The sequence below is a fragment of the Neovison vison genome, chromosome 12, assembly GCF_020171115.1.
Source record: "Neovison vison isolate M4711 chromosome 12, ASM_NN_V1, whole genome shotgun sequence".
NCBI lineage: Eukaryota > Metazoa > Chordata > Mammalia > Carnivora > Mustelidae > Neogale > Neogale vison.
In genome coordinates this window covers 95459277-95476147 of record NC_058102.1, presented here as the reverse complement: position 1 = coordinate 95476147, position 16871 = coordinate 95459277, and positions in this window count along the sequence as shown.

Here is a 16871-nt window from a genome sequence, read left to right as displayed (position 1 = left end):
CTATTGTAATGATAAATTCTATTGAACTCTTTCCATAAATATGTTCTTTGTACACTTCACATGTAAACTTGCCACAACACTATCACTCTGAACCGATTTAATTAGCAGGGATAGCAGGTGTCAAAACCAAGTTATGAACTGAAGTCTGCCTAAAATAGTAGCGGTTCTGGTCCCCAGGAGCCCAATGTGGGACTCCATCCCAGAACCGGGATCATGACCCAAGCCGAAGACAGTCCTTTAACCGACTGAGCCACCCAGGCACCCTCAAAAGGACTTATGATATATATATACCTGGCAAGGATGTGAGAAACCAGCTACTCTCATACACTAGTACCGTGAATGTACACTGATATAACATTTTGAAGGGAAATTTAGCAGAGTGGATCAAAATATCGTATATAACTTTACATTTAGTAAAACCACTAATAGGTATGAGACTTTTTTTTTTTTTAGTTTTTATTTATTTATTTTGAGAGAGGAAGAAAGAGAGAGAGCACAGGCAAGCATGGGAAAGGAGGGACAGAGAAAGAGGGAAAGAGAACCTCAAGCAAATTTCACCCTGAGAAGGGAGCCAGACATCTGGCTCCAGCTCACCATCTGAGATCCTGACCTGAGCAGAAATCAAGAGTCAAACTCTAAACCAACTAAACCACCTAGGTGCCCCTAGATGTATTCTTATGTGCACAATAAAGTAGGTACAGTATTTATTACAGCATTGTTTATAATAGTGAGTAATGCAAAACAACATGAACACCTATCAGGAGAAAATATATATTAATATATACATATATAACATGGGATGCCTGGGTGGCTCAGTGGGTTAAGTGTCTGCCTTTGGCCCAGGTCATGATCCCATTGTCCTGGGATCCAGTGGCGTGGGGTGCCCCACTTAGGGGGAAGCTTGCTTCTCCCTCTCCCTCTCCTACTGTCCCTACTACTGTCCCTGCTTGTGTTTTGTTCCCTGTCCTGCTTTCTCTCTCTTTCTGTCAAATAAATAAATAAATAAAATCTTTAATAGATAATATATAATACATATTATGTTATACATAATATATAATACATATATAATATATAACACATATATTATTTATATAATACATATTATATATCTATTATTTATGTAATTTATGTTTATATCTAATTTATTATATATTATTTACATAAAATCTAAAATATATGATAAAATTATATATAAATATATAGTATATATTTATATATTATATGTAATTTATATTTAAACTTATATATAATATAGTAATATGTATTATTTATATTGATATATTATATATTATCTATAATATAAATGTTATATAAGATTTTTTTTTTAAAGATTTATTTATTTATTTATTTATTTGACAGACAGATCACAAATAGTAGGCAGAGAGGCAGACAAGAGAGAGAGGAGGAAGCAGGCTACCCAGGGAGCAGAGAGCCTGATGCAGGGCTTGATCCCAGGACCCTGGGATCATGACCTGAGCCGAAGGCTCGACCTAACCCTCTGAGCCACCCAGGTGCCCCAAGATTTATATGTTTTATATAAACATATATAAATATATGTTGGTACCTAAATATATATTTATATATTATATATTTACATTTAAAATATAAAAAATATATGACCATGAGAAGGCCATAGGAAAAGATCCATGATTTAAAAAAAAGTCAATAAACTTTCACTTAAAATTTCAGTAATCCTAAACTACTTCTGGTTCCAAAATTGTCCGTGTTCATCATATTCTTCACACCTTTACATGCATTAAACCTTTTATCTTGAACATTTTCCTCTAGCTTGTCAATTTGAAGCATTCACATATGTGCTCAAATAATACCTCCTCTTTGACTACACCGGGTACTTTTTTCTAATTCCAGTGTAGTTAACATACCGTGTAATATTAGTTTCAGGTGTATGTTATAGTGATTCAACATCTCCATACCTCACCTGGTGCTCATCACAGCAGGTGTACTCTTTACTCCCCATCAGCTACTTCACCCATGCGCGTGCGTGCACACACACACACACACACACACACACCCCTTAGTAACCATCAGTTCATTCTCTATTGTTCAGATTCTGTTTCTGGGTTTGCCTCTCTCTCTCTTTTTTCCCCTTGTTCATTTGTTTTGTTTCTTAAATTTCACATGTGAGTGAAATTTACCCACAGTAGAAACACATTTTATATTAGAACCCAATGCACACATATGTACTTGAAACAAAGTTTTCCTAAAATGATAATTCTATTAAGCATGATGGCAGTTTATAATTTTTATTGTGTTCTCTTCTGTTCTATTTTATATTATTGTTCTCAATCCACAAAACTGACTTCAATACTAGTAGTACATCTTGACCTACTTGACCCACAGGTTAAGAAAAAGTAATGAAGAAAGACCAAGAATGTTTCTGATAATTAGATCATATACTAAAATTATTGTGTATATTTTACTCTGCTTTTTCAGAGTCATCTTACTACCACCTCACACCAGTCAGAATGGCTAAAATGAGGAAGTCAGGAAATGACAGGTGTTGGCAATGATGCAGAGAAAGGGGAACCCTCCTACATTGTTGGTGGGAATGTAAGCTGGTGCAGCCAATCTGGAAAATAGTATGAAGGTTCCTCAAAAAGTTGAAAATAGAACTGCCCTACAACCCAACAATTGCACTACTGGGTATTTACCCTAAAGATACAAATGTAGTGATCTGAAAGGACATGTGCGCCTGAGTGCTTATAGCAACAATGGCCACAACAGCCAAACTATGGAAAGAACCTAGATGCCCATCAACAGATGAATGGATAAAGAAGAATTTTCAGTGTATTCCTGTGTGTGTGTGTGTGTGTGTGTGTAGTGGAATGTATGGAATACTATGCAGCCATCAAAAAAACCAAAATCTTGCCATTTGCAATGACATGGATGGAACTAGAGGGTATTATGCTAAGTGAAATAAGTCAATCAGAGAAAGACAATTATCATTTGATCTCTCTGATAATGAGAAATGTGAGAGACAGGGCAGGGGGTCATGGGGGGGAAAAATGAAACAATCTAAGATCGGGAGGGAGACAAACCAGAAGAGACTCTTAAACTCAGGAAACAAACTAAGGGTTGCTGGGTGGGTGTGGAGGGAGAGGGTGGCTGGTTATGGACATTGGGGAGGGTATGTGCTGTGAATTATGTAAGACTGATGATTCATAGACCTGTACCCCTGAAGTAAAATAAGACATTATATGTTAATAGAAAAAAAGAAAAAGAAAAAAATAATAAATTCAATTAGCCAACAACAAAAGAAAGAAAGAAAGTCATCTTACAAACTTTCCACCGGCTGTACAATAAAGTCTAATTTTCTTAGCTAGATGATTCTTAATAATCTTGCCCCAACCTTCTTTTCAGGCTCACATAGAGCCACTTTTTTCACACCATCTTCTTCTTGCTCCCAGTGTCTTCTCTAGCTTAATCACATTGCTGTAATTTTCCTAACACACCATCTTTGTTCATGTTGAACATATTTGCACAGACTGAAATGCTCTTCCCATACATTCCCTGGTAAAATGTCTTCAGATGTAATTTATATATCAGTTTATCTGAGAAGTCTTTCTCGACTTACCCAAACCCAGCTCTACACTCCCACAGCATTATTTATACTTAGTTTTTAATTCTTATCACATTGCATTCATCTGTTAATAGGTACAAAGGCAAGAAACATGTTTGTATTTACACAGTATCCATCACAGTTTTGGAATGTAGTAAGAACACCATATCTTTTTTCTATTAAATGAATGATTGTTTCTGTCCATCTTTAATGCTATAATTTGTTCTTTATGAATCCAAAAAAATGCTAAATATCTTGGCTGGAATTCACCTCTGCCCACCAGCAGGGGGTAGCAGCTACACAATTCAAAAGTCCTGGACTGGAGATTAGATTAACTGTCCCAGAAATCAAGCTGATTTTCTCCTATGTGTGATTCTCCAAGTATATGTGATTTAACCGAGTTCAACAAAAGCACCTTTGTTAGAAATGTCAGGGGCCTCATACAACTCAAATTTTGATTATTTTTAGATATATTTTAAACATGAAAATAAAGGCCAAGTTTTCTTGACTTTTTCCACCAGTAAAGTATTTTTCAGCTCTTTATTCTTTGCACACATACAAAAAACTATTTATCACAGGGTTTTCAATTCTGATTTACCTTTGTTCAGGGTACTATAATCTATCATGAAATTGTACTTGTTAAAGTATAACTGTCCTAAGCTTAGGGTTGCTACAAATGCAGTGATAAGAATTGTAATGAGATTTCAATCATAGTTTATAAATATTCCTTACTTAGAATGGACCCTAGTGACCTTGTGGGTGAAATCTTGCACTTTTAATATGACAGACTTGAATCCGAGACTTATTAAATCATTTGTCCAAAGACACAGTTGGTTATGAAGTCAGGATTGGAAACTCATGTTTCATGATTTACAAATTAACATTTTCTTCACCCCACCACACTATTTAAATACAAGAAGCACCCAAGATACTGGTACAAAAATAGAACACTTGTGTAGTTTTGTATCCACATCATTTTTTTCATTTAATATAAGCCATAAAGTACACAGAAGTACACAGAAATATATGGGCTATTTACTGAAGAATTTTTGTAATTAGAAAACAGAAATAATCTAAATGTTCATCAAATATGGAATTGATCCATTCCATAAATAAATAAGTTATGGTACATCTATCAGTGAAGTACTATGCACCTATTAAACATTGAAATTTGTCTATATGCTCAGATATGAAAAGGTAAGTTAATAAGTGAAAAACTGTAAGGTACAAAAAGGTATAATATTAGGTCATCTATAAAAAATAAATATAAGGGCTGCCTGGCTGTTTCAGTCAGTAGAGCATATAACTCTTGATCTTGAGATCATGAGTTCAAGATCCATGTTGGGTCTAGAGCTTACTTTTAAAAATAATAAACAAATAAATAAATAAAATCTAGACTTGATAGGCATAAAATAATTATGAAACTATAGCAAAGATGCTTAACAGGGGCTGTTATTTCTAGTAAGTGGAAAGGGTAAAGAAAGGGGAACTCTTTTTCATTTTATATACTTCTTTATGCTACTGTTGTGATAATTAACTTATAACAGTAAATCAAGAACCATGCATATAAAATTTCAATACATGAAAATGAAACTACGTGTTATTTATGAAGTCATACATATGTAATAAAAATATAAAAGCCATTAGGGGAAAAGTGGTTATCTCTGGAGAAAGAAAGAGCTATAAGATTTGGGGAAGAAGGAGTATTTATCTTTTAAAAGTATCTGAAGTAGGGGCACCTGGGTGGCTCAGTGGGTTAAAACCTCTGCCTTCGGCTCAGGTCATGATCCCAGGGTCCTGGGATCGAGCCCCGCATTGGGCTATCTGGTCAGCAAGGAGCCTGCTTCCCTTCCTGCCTCTCTGCCTACTTGTGATCTCTCTCTCTCTCTCTCTTTCTGTTAAATAAATAAATAAAATCTTTTTTTTAAAAAAGTGTCTGAAGTAAACAGCATAATATTAAAACCTTAGTAAAGGTGCATAGTCACAAGTTGATAGAGCTGATGCAAATACTATTTTTTATATACTTATTCACCTATCTTAAATATGTCATCATAATAAAATAGAGTATGGGAGTCCAAGAGGTAAAAATTGTGAAGTAAATTATGAAGAAACAACCTGGTAAATTACTGAGTGATGTAAGTGAGCTGCAGAATTATATGTATGATTTAAAATGAGCATGCCCAATGCGCTCTCTCTCTCTCTCACTCACACACACACACACACTTCACATATACTTATATGTACATAGAAAAAATCTCTGAAAAGAATACATTTAAGAGCAGTCACCTCTTGAGAAATGCACTTTGGAAAAGGAAAGGTAGAGAAAGAATTTTCACTTTTGCTTTAAACATGTCTGCATTTAGTTAATTGAATTACTGTTAAAAAAAATGTCTGCCTTTGATTTTTGCAACGAGCACATATTTAGTTGTATAAATCAAAAATGAACATTTTTAAAAGTTAGAAACACTGTACTGGTTTTACAATGATTTCATGATGTTTTAGTTACATAGTAAATAAAGTCAGTCATTGCCCTAATTCTGTCTCTACCTACTCCTTGCTTCCCATTGTGGTCCGGCAGCTGCTGGGTCAGGTTAAACTGGTCCAGTATGTGAATTTGACAATCTCTAATTCTGAGAGGTCAGGAATTCTGACTTTGTCCAATTGATTTACTCTGTATCCCCAATACATAAGACACGCCTGGCACATGGTGTGTTCAATCAAGAGCTACAGTTAGAATGATGGTGACCTAGAGGCCTAAGCGGGGGAAAAAAACAAGCAAGTCCTAGAATTACAGAATTTAAGATCAAAGCCACCTTAGCATTTGTGGAGAAAACTACCAGGTCCTGCAACCCTGAGAAACAAAGGATATGTCTCACTTGATGATGCTGACCTGAAGTTCCAGATGAGAACTCTTGATAGGATTCTTTTTTCTGATTAAGAAAATATACCTGCTTCCTCCTAGGTGTTCAAGCTTTAAGAGCTACAAAACATGGGTAATAATTTGGTCCCAGGGAGGTTTGCAGCAATAACTCATCCTTTGAGAATCTCCACACCATCTCAAGAACATGAGGCATGTGGCAGGTGTGGGATGTAATTAAGAAAAGATCAGACGCTACAGCTAAATATATCTGATTTTCCTCCCAACTCTGTCCTCTCATACTGCACCAATTACATTTACCAAATGTAAATCCAACAGAAGTAATTTCTAGTCCCTACTATAGTTACTCTGTAGATAATTTTCTAAGGAAATACTTGATTTCCAGAGTAATCTCCTTATTGAGTGAAGAGTTTTGGAAGACATTCCTCATGACACAACTAGTCACAAAATTTTTTTGAATTGGTCCACATCCAAGGATGTGGGGCAATGGAACTGGTGGGAGTTTGGCTGTTTCTAGTAAAGTTGAATGTGGTCATACCAGGAGTACTCCTCCAAAGTAAGCAACGTCTGCATATGTTCACTAGGTACAAACATACAATCAGGGGCTGAATGTTATTAGGGAAAATGCACAAGAATATTATTGCAACATTGTTTACCATTTATGACCATTTATGAAATAAATGTCCACCATTAGAACAAATCAACTTGGGTATATTGGTATAATAAGACAATGTAAAGAGTGAACATGAATGAACTACTCACGATGTGCAGCAAAAAGGATAGATCCCAAAAACACAATGTTGGTTGGGGAAGAAAGAAAAAAGTAAGTTAAAGAAAGAAATAACTAGATTGTCCATTTGGGCAATATGCAAAAATGAACAAATCTAAAGTTGTATGGTTTGGGGAAATATATTTCAGTGGCAAAGCCATTTTCAAAATGAAGGGAAATGATAAATACAAAATTCCCAATTGTGGATACTGGGGGTCGGTAGGGGGTGGGGAGGAAGATTAAGGTGGGCATGGAGTGTGCTTGAATGATAGTGATAGCAATCTACTTTTAAAACAGGATGAAGGGGGGATGCCTGGGTGGCTCAGTGGGTTAAAGCCTCCTGGGTGGCTCAGTGGGTTAAAGCCTCCGCCTTTGGCTCAGGTCATGATCCCAGGGTCCTGGGATCGAGCCCTGCATTGGGCTCTGTGCTCGGCGGGGAACCCACTCTCTCTCTGCCTGCCTCTCTGCCTACTTGTGATCTCTGTCTGTCAAATAATTAAATAAAATCTTTAAAAAACAACAACAACAAAAAAAAACAGGATGAAAAATTTGAAAAAATTGGATGATAAACTCATGATAACATTTCATTATTATTTATAATGTACATATTTGGGGCACCTAGGTGGCTCAGTCATTAATTGGCTGCCTTTGGCTTAGATCATGATTCCAGGGTCCTGGGCTCAAGCCCCCCATCGGGCCCCCTGCTGGCTGGGAAGCCTGCCTCCCCCCTCCCACTCCCTTTGCTTGTGTTCCCTCTCTCACTGTGTCTCTCTCTGTCAATAAATAAATAAAAATCTTTTTTTAAATGTACATATTCAAAAAAATAAATAAATAAAAATTAAAATGTACATATTCATTGCAGAATTTTCCAAATGTATTATATACCTCACATTTAAAATGTGATATGTGGAAGCACCTGGGTGGCTCAGTGGGTTGGGGCCTCTGCCTTTGGCTCGGGTCGAAGTCCCGGAGCCCTGGGATTGAGCCCTGTGTCGGGCTCTCTGCTTGGTGGAGAGCCTGCTTCCTCCTCTCTCTGCCTGCCTCTCTGCCTACTTGTGATCTGTCTTCAAATAAATAAATAAAATCTTAAAATAAAATAAAATGTGATATGTGAAGCAGCTAAGTTGTTAGTTATTGATTCCAACAATAAACATTCTGTATGGCAACAATAATGGTATTAACTGATATTTAGCACCTTGAAAATTACAAAATGCGGGGTACCTCAATGGGTCAGTTAGTTAAGCCTCTGATTCTTAATTTCAAAGTCATGGGATGGAGTCCTGGGTTGGGGGGGGGTCCTTGCTCAGCAGGGAGTCTGCTTGAAGAGTCTCTCCCTCTCCCTCTACTCCTCCCCCTGCTCACATGCTCTCTTCCTCTCTGAAATACATCTTTTTTAAAAACTACAAAATGTGGGGCACCTGAGTGGCTCAGTCAGTTGAGTATCTGCCTTTGGCTCAGGTCATGATCCCAGGCGGGCTCCCTGCTCACTGGGGAGTCTGCTTCTCCCTCTCCCTCTGCCTGCTGTTCCCCTGCTTGTTCTCTTTCTCTGTCAAATAAATACATACAGTCTTAAAAATTAAATAAATATGTACATACATACATAAATACAAACTACAAAATACTTTCACATACACAATCTCATTTATTTCTCACTATTGTCTTCGTGGGTCAGTAGTATCATCCCCATTTTCATCAAAAATACACTGAGATACAGAAAGATCTATTGATTTGGTCATTCAAATATTCAAATATTCAAATATTAATATATTTAATGTTTAATGTCTAATATTTAATGTCAGGAAAAGAACACCTTATATTTCTGGTACTAATGCAATAGCTGCTCATAATTTAAATTTATGTTTGCATGTATTATTAGTAATACTGTGTATATGGTTGAATTATAGTAATGAATAATGATTACTGAATACTATTCTACATGCTTATGTGTGTTATATCATTAATCCTCACAACAGATAGGTACTATTATTATCCTGCTAGTTTTACAGGTGAAGAAACCGACACACTGTGATTAACTAACTTGTCTACTGTCACAACTGGCAAACAGATCTAAATGTTTCCAAGACCAAGTCCTTAACCAGCATGCAACTCTACCTCCATAATCCTTTTTTTTTTTTTTAAGAGGGAATAGAGAGATGGGAGAGGGAGGGGCAGAGAAGGAGGGAGAAAGAGATTCTTTTTTTTTTTTTTTAAGATTTTATTTATTTATTTGACAGACGGAGATCACAAGCAGGCAGAGAGGAGAGGAAGCAGGCTCCCCGCTGAGCAGAGAGCCCGATGTGGGGCTCGATCCCACGACCCTGAGATTATGACCTGAGCCGAAGGCAGCGGTTTAACCCACTGAGCCACCCAGGCGCCCCAAGAAAGAGATTCTTAAGCAGGCTCCATGCTCAGTGTGAGCCCAACTCAGGCCTTGATCTCACAATCCTGAGATCACAGTCTGAGACGAAATCAAGAGTCAAATTCTTAACCAGTTGAGCCACCCAAGCGCCCCTGCCTCCGTAATTTTTTCTTCTCCCTCCAACCTCTCCATCCAGTTAATGGGCAGAATATGCAAGACTTTTAACAATTCCAGGAGATCCTTATTATGAAATTTATATCTGTGAATTTGCCTATTTGCTTAAATTTATTTGTAACCCCAAGATCGATATTCCCCAAACCTTGCACAGTTATTCATGGACACACAAAGTGGCAGAAAACTTGACTCACTGGAAATGCACATATTCAGCTGAGATTGAACAAGGTAATACTGTACCTTCTTGTTTCATCTCTCGTATTTTATTTTTTTAAGGTTTTATTTTTATTTTCAAGAAGAAGAGTGTGGGGTGGAGGTGGCAGGGAGCAGGCAGAAGGAGATAGAGAAGCAGACACCCCACAGAGCAGGGAACCTAATGCAGGGCTCTTATCCCAGGACCCTGAAATCATGACCTGAGACAAAAGCAGACACATAACTGACTGAGCCACCCAGGCGCCCCTCACCTCTCATATTTTAAAGAAGTGCCCTCTGCAGTCTATGTAGTGCCAAGATTTTTGTATATTTATGGTTTTTCTTGGTGTTTTCTGTTTAAAACAGCCCCCCAAGCAGAACGCCTGAGTAGCAGCAGAGAGAGGAGAAGCAGACTTCTGCTGAGCAGGGACCCTGATGACAAAGAGCTCAATCCCAGGACTCCAGGATCATGACCTGAGCCAAAAACAGATGCTTAACAGACTGAGCCACCGAGGTGCCCCATCTTTATGATTTTCTTTTTTTTTTTTTTAATTTTCAGCATAACAGTATTCATTACTTTTGCACCACACCCAGTGCTCCATGCAATCTGTGCCCTATCTAATATCCACCACCCAGTTCCCCCAACCTCCCACCCCCCCACCACTTCAAACCCCTCAGATTGTTTTTCAGAGTCCATAGTCTCTCATGGTTCACCTCCCCTTCCAATTTCCCCCAACTCCCTTCTCCTCTCTAACTCCCCATGTCCTCCATGCTATTTGTTATGCTCCACAAATAAGTGAAACTGTATGATAATTGACTATCTGCTTGACTTATTTCACTCAGCATAATCTCTTCCAGTCCCGTCCATGTTGCTACAAAAGTTGGGTATTCATCCTTTCTGATGGAGGCATAATACTCCATAGTGTATATGGACCACATCTTCCCTATTCATTCGTCCATTGAAGGGCATCTTGGTTCTTTCCGCAGTTTGGCGACCGTGGCCATTGCTGCTATAAACATTTCTTAATAACATTTTCTTTTTGCTAGCTTACTTTATTGTAAGAATACAGCATATAATACATATACAAAATGTGTGTCGATCACTATTATTGGTAAGGCTTCTAGTCAATGGTAGACTGTTCACAGCTACATTAGGGGGAATCAAATATGACATGTGAATTTTCGGCTGTGTGGAGGGTCAGCTCTCCTAACTCCCATGACGTTCAAGGATCAATGTATAGCGATCAGTTGACCAGAATGCTATGAAATCTGGATTTCCTCTAGTAGCAGTGGTTCAGAACTTGCCAATTCAGTGTTCTTGGTGACTTTGCAGAGCATAAACTACCATGAATACTGAGAGAATAGAGCACTCATGCAGGAGCAAGGTGTCTAAGAGGATAGGCTCTGCAGGCCAGCTGTCTGGTTCGAATTCTGCCATTTACATGGTGGCATGCACATGGATAACTCATTAGCCTCTTTGCAACTCAATGTCGGTTTTGACGACGAGATACTAATATTAGTACCTATCTCATCACCGGGCGGTTGGGAGAGCTATATACGTGAAACCAATGAAGAGCTTAGCACAGTGTCTGGTAGATAAACTCTCAGGGTGTAAGTTATTACTACTATTGATATTACTTTACATTTGAAACAAGAGTTACCATGTTCATTTAGGTTAAGATAAGCACTGAAACATTGATTTTCAGTATTTCAGAAGCTACACAACCGAGAACATAATAACTAAAATGGAGTTACTAGGGCTCCTGGGTGGCTCAGTCATTAAGCCTCTGCCTTTGGCTCAGGTCACGATCCCAGGATCCTGGAATGGAACAACACACTGGGCTCCCTGCTCAGAGGGAAGCCTGCTTCTCTCTCTCAATCTCTCTCTCTCTCTCTGTCCCCCTGCTTGTGTTCCCTCTCTTGCTGTCTCTTTCTCTCTCTCTCTGTCAAATAAATAAATAAAATACTTCTTAAAAATTAAAAATAAAGTGGAGTTACCATTCTAACATGATTTTTCCCTCAATGGCTGGCAAATATATAAGGAATATCTCATCTGAAATGGCCACGTGTGATATTGTGATTTATAATAAGAAATATGTATCTTGATCTCTGCCCCTAGTTCTTTATGCAGAGCTCCTAAAACCCTTGTAACTTCCCAAGTGATAAGAGCATTAGGAGCTATATATTTGGTCTTTGAACTGGATTCCTGACACAGGGGTCCTGAAACTCTTGTAACCCATAGGTGATAGGAGTGACTTTTCTTTATGAGGCAGCTCTGGGTAGGCTTCCAGATGGCTCCCAGATGAGGGTTCTGGAGAGACAAAGCCATGATTCGAAGCTTGAAATTTTCCGCCCCATCCCCCACCCTCCTTGAGAAGCTAGAAGAGTGGGAAAAGGAGTTAATAATTGATCACATCTGTGTGAGGAAAATGCCATAAAAACCCCAAAAGTATGAGATTCAAAGAACTTCCAGGTTGGTGAGCACAGCCACACTAGGAAGGTGACATGTTCCACCTCACCAGGGGCAGAAGTTCATAGGGCTATCACCTATGTATCTCTTCATCTAGTTGTACACATGTATTCTTTCTTGCATTCTTTAATAAACTGATAAACATAAGTATGAGTTTCCCTGAGTTGTGTGAACCACTATAGTAAATAAAGCAACCTGAGGTGGAGGAGGTCATGGGAATGTCCAGTTTGTAGCCATGGGGCACAGAAGTCATGAGTAATCGTGGGACCTGCCCCTTGCCATTAGCACCATTAGTGAAGAGCAGTCCTGTGGGACTTGGTCCTCAGTCCGTGGGATGAAACACTATCTCCAGGTAGATAATGTGGAATTGAGTTAAATTGACACCAGCTAGTCTCACAGAATTGTTTGATGTGGCAAGGAAAAAAAAAAAAAAAGCCCACAGGTGTGGTGACCAGAAGTGTCAGAAATGAAATGTCAGCTGTATGAAGGAGATACACAGAAAAGGGAGAAGTGGGGGTTTTTTTCCTACCAGAGGGGAACACTGGGTGGTTTCCCGACACAGTATCACTACCTTCTGTTGCCTTTTACTGAAGATGACATGAGGAAGAAGAAAAGAAATGAAGACATTTTCTTTTTTTATTTTTTATTTTTATGTTCAGCTAGTCAACATGCAGTGCATCATTAGTTTTTGATGTAGTGTTCAACAATTCATCAGTTGCGTATAACACCCAGTGCTCATCGCAACACATGCCCTCCTTAATGCCCATCGCCACTTTCTAAATAACGCACAAGTAGGATAGCTAACATACAAAATCCACCGAAGTTTACTCAACAAGTTATGTAGACTTACACTTAGGAGAGCTATGTGTTCCTCAACAGTCCTGAATCCTGTCCCCATCAAAAAACAGGGGCCATAGGGACTATGGCTTCTCATCAGATTAGATAAAGCACAAACCAAAACCTTGTCCCCTTGTCCACTTTCAGTTTCACCGAATGAAAACCCCAAACGGTGTTCGTGAAAAATGTGGGTGGACTCAGTTTCCTTCCCCTTCAATCTCCCTCCCTTGGCTATCCTAGGTACATACTATAATGGAAAAATAATAACCAATAAATCAATAGAGGAAACATTTACTTTTCTTTAAACCACTCAGATCTGAGTGATTTATCATCCTGAACTTGACTGACTGCTTTCAAGATCTAGGCATACGTGCATCAGATACTTTGGTGGGATGAACAGGTTTTTTTGCTTTGTTTTATTTACTTTTCAACTGAATTGCTTTCTTTTCTGAGTAACTTTCTTCTTCAATTTGTTTCCCTTCTTGGTTCTACTATAGCTATGTGCTAGAGGAAGAAGGGAGTACATCTAATCCACATTCTTGAAGGGCCACGGGCTAGGATTTGATTTGACAGAAAGGACATGACTTAACAATGGGAAAAGAACATTCTGTAAGTTATTTGTTACATGTCCAAGCTGGGAGAATGGTTGTGATATAATAGGCAAGACTGGAAGCCACGTAATGTTTTTGGCATAATTACTAACATTTATTGAGTCCTATGTGCCAACTCTCTTTCAAGAGCTTGACATGCATTTATTAACTCCTAACAATCCTACAGAGTACAGTGAATATTCCCCTAAATCAGTCATTACCCATCCAGGAAAAGAGAAACCATTGTAGGTACATCAAACAGGGTATTTAATATAAGGACCTGGTTACGAAAGCATTGGGAGCGCTACAAGGATAAAAGGGGAGGAGATGATAGAATTGTGGGTGACTGCTCCCCTAGAATTGGAGAAGCATGTCACCTAGAATGGGCAAGTATGCCTTTGGCTTTGAGGCTGAGGGCTCTTGCTGCTGTCCCAGGCATCTAAGAATGCATAGGTCTGAGGAACCAGTAATCCCACTAGAGCCCACAGGAGCCAGCAGCTGCCTCAGCCACGTGTCCTATCCCCTTTGCAGGAGTTACCACAGTTGTATTCTGCTACAGAGCCAGAAGCTAAAGGATTCCCTGTTCAATCAATCTCTTTCTGTATGTGTGTGCATGTGTGTGTGTGTGTGTGTTTGTGTGTGTGTGTATAATATAGTTATACATATAGTTTTAATGTTTAGTCTGTTTTATGGTTTTTGTTCTTTTTTACTTTTAAAACAGATTTGCGGGGCACCTGGTGGCTCTCTGTTAAGTGGCCGACTTGATTTCAGCTCAGGTCATGATCTCAGTGCGTGAGATCAAACCCATGACAGGCTCCGTGCTGGGTGTGGAGTCTGCTTAAAATTCTCTCTTCCTCTCCCTATACCCTACCCCCAACCCACTCACATATGTACACACACTCACTGTCTCTAACATAAATAAACAAATAAGTAAATAAATAAATAATAAACTAAAATAAAGTAAATAAAATAAAGTAATAAAATAAAATAAAGCTCCTGGGCAGCTGTCTGCCTCAGTCAGTGGAGCATGTGGCTCTTGATCTCCTGTTTGTGAGTTTGAGCCCCACATTGGGTTTAGAGATTAGTTAATGCATCGATTAAATTTTTTTTAAAGAGTTCCCTTTTTTTTTTTAAAGATTTTATTTATTTATTTGTCAGAGAGAAATCACAAGTAGGCAGAGAGGCAGGCAGAGAGAGAGAGTCAATTAAATTTTTTAAAAAAGATTTGCAGTCATGGTGAACAAACTAAGTTCCAGAATCAAATGCAATGCTTCCCTTTACCTTTCACTGTCCGATAGCACATGAGCATAGACCTTCTGGTAAAGCCTATTCAGAACTCCACGGGAGAGAAGGTCTAGGAAATGTGGTGCCCAGGCTTCCAATAGAGAGATAGTAAGGAAAGATGGGAATGGGCTTCAGTTCAATAGATAAAATCTGACACAATCCCCGTTTTGCAGGTGAGGAAATGAAAACAGAGTTTAAATAATTTCTGTACAGTCAAACAATGAACTGGCAAAGCTGGGATTCAAACTCAGTTTTCATCAAAGTCCTGAAGGGCAGAAACTTTGTTGTATGTTTATTTTTTAATTCTCTCAGGCAAAAAAGGCTAGAGGTTCTGTGATTCCAAAGTTTTTAATTTGGCCAGGCAAATACAAATTGCCATCACTGAAAATGTAGAATTAATCAGTAGCTCATAAAAGGTTTTAATATGACTGACTTTGTAATATATATTCAAGATTTCATTCTTTCTAGAGCATCTAATCTCTGCTTAGATGTTTATAACTTAGATATTCAAAAGGAGCAAAACATGGGGCTGACTGATGGTTCAGTCAGTTAAGCCTCCAAATCTTGATTTTGGCTCAAGTCATGATCCCAAGGTCCTGAAATCAAACTCCGCATCAATCCCTGTGTTGGGCTCCATACTCACCAGGGAGTCTGCTTGTCCCTCCGTCTCTCTCTGCCCTTTCTCCTGCTCGTGCTCTTTCACTCAATCTCTCAAACAAACAAAATGTTAAAGGAAAAAAAAAATGAAACAAAAGATAACCACATAAGTTTCCCTAATTTTTCAACATTACACCACAAAACAACTAGTACTTTATAAGAAGTAACAAGGAGTACGATTTCAATACCAAGGAGAGCAGCAGAATTCCAGAGGAGGAGAAAGCAAAGCACGGAACTCATGGCTTTCTCCCTGTGATTTTTTAGTCTTGCAGTTAAAGTAATTTTTTTCTTTTTCATCTCTACTTTTGCTAATTTTTTAAATTTTTTTTAATTTTTTTAAAATTTTTTAAAATTTTTTAACTTTTACCATTTTCATTTTTAACGTTTTTTAACTAGTTTATCTAATATGTATATTTTTTCTTTTTCATACTTTCTTTCTTCGTTTTCTTTTTTTAATTCCTTTTTTTTTTCCTTTCTTTTTTTTGAACCTCTTTTTATCCCCTTTCTCTCCCCTCAAAATTTGGGATCTCTTCTGATTCGGTTAAAGCATATTTTCCTGAGGTTGTTGCCACCCTTTTAGTATTTTACTTGCTCCTTCATATACTCTTATCTGGACAAAATGACAAGGCAGAAAAATTCACCACAAAAAAAAAAGAACAAGAGGCAGTACCGAAGGCTAGGGACCTAATCAATACAGACATTGGTAATATGTCAGATCTAGAATTCAGAATGACAATTCTCAAGGTTCTAGCCGGGCTTGAAAAAGGCACGGAAGATATTAGAGAAACCCTCTCGGGAGATATAAAAGTCCTTTCTGGAGAAATAAAAGAACTAAAATTTAACCAAGTTGAAATCAAAAAAGCTATTAATGAGGTGCAATCAAAAATGGAGGCTCTCACTGCTAGGATAAATGAGGCAGAAGAAAGAATTAGCGATATAGAAGACCAAATGACAGAGAATAAAGAAGCTGAGCAAAAGAGAGACAAACAGCTACTGGACCACGAGGGGAGAATTTGAGAGATAAGTGACACCATAAGATGAAACAACATTAGAATAATTGGGATTCCAGAAGAAGAAGAAA